General features: G+C 58.2%; 1 pseudogene; it reads left to right on the plus strand.

The window, feature by feature from the left end:
• The first annotated feature begins 325 nt into the window (after positions 1-325).
• On the plus strand, positions 326-534 carry LOC148119342 (Nuclear RNase P; annotated as a pseudogene).
• Positions 535-735: the final 201 nt, after the last annotated feature.

Raw genomic sequence — 735 nt, forward strand, 5'->3', positions numbered from 1 at the left:
CGTACTCGCTGTTAGAGACCGGGGCAACAGTCTCATAGGGAGGCGAGTTTGAGTGTTCGAAGACTGCCTTCCCTGTTCTTAAAGAGCCACAGAGTTTCTGAGGTGATTTTCGCCTAATTTTGATAAGAGAGCTCAGTCTCTGGCTCTCACGTACAGAAAACTTTAATTTTGATTGAGGAAGCGGCTGGGCGGTGGTGGTGCACACCTTTAATCCCAGCACTCGGGAGGCAGAGGCGGAAGCTGCGTGGTGAGCAGCAACGCTGCTAAAGACCTAAAGACGGAGAGGGGCCAAACTCTGAACCGCGTTTCCATAGCAACATGGGCGGGCGGAGGAAGCTCACTGGCGGGGCCATGTACTAAGTGCTCGTCACTCCCCGGCCCCTGGGAAGGTCTGAGACTGGGGCCCCCCGCGGCCCTAACCGGGCCCTCCACGGGTGGGCGGATGCCCCCCCTCTCCAGAGCTTGGAAAAGGCTCACGGCCGGCGGTATGAGTTCTATGCCTGAGGTGAGGCAGGGTGCACAGTTCGGCGAGCCCGCGCACGGCCCAGGGCGGGGCCATGCCTTCGGGCCATGCGGAGCACGCCACAATGGGCCTTAGAGGCGGAGCTGTGGCAGCCGCCTCCATCCGCTGCTGCTGCCTCCGCTCACAGCCGCTGTCGCCAAAAATTTAGTCAGATAAAAACATTTGTCGCCAAAAATTCAGTCAGATAAAAACATTTATCCCCCAAACAACGT

The sequence above is a fragment of the Myodes glareolus genome, chromosome 17 (genome assembly GCF_982192425.1).
Source record: "Myodes glareolus chromosome 17, mMyoGla1.1, whole genome shotgun sequence".
Classification (NCBI taxonomy): domain Eukaryota; kingdom Metazoa; phylum Chordata; class Mammalia; order Rodentia; family Cricetidae; genus Myodes; species Myodes glareolus.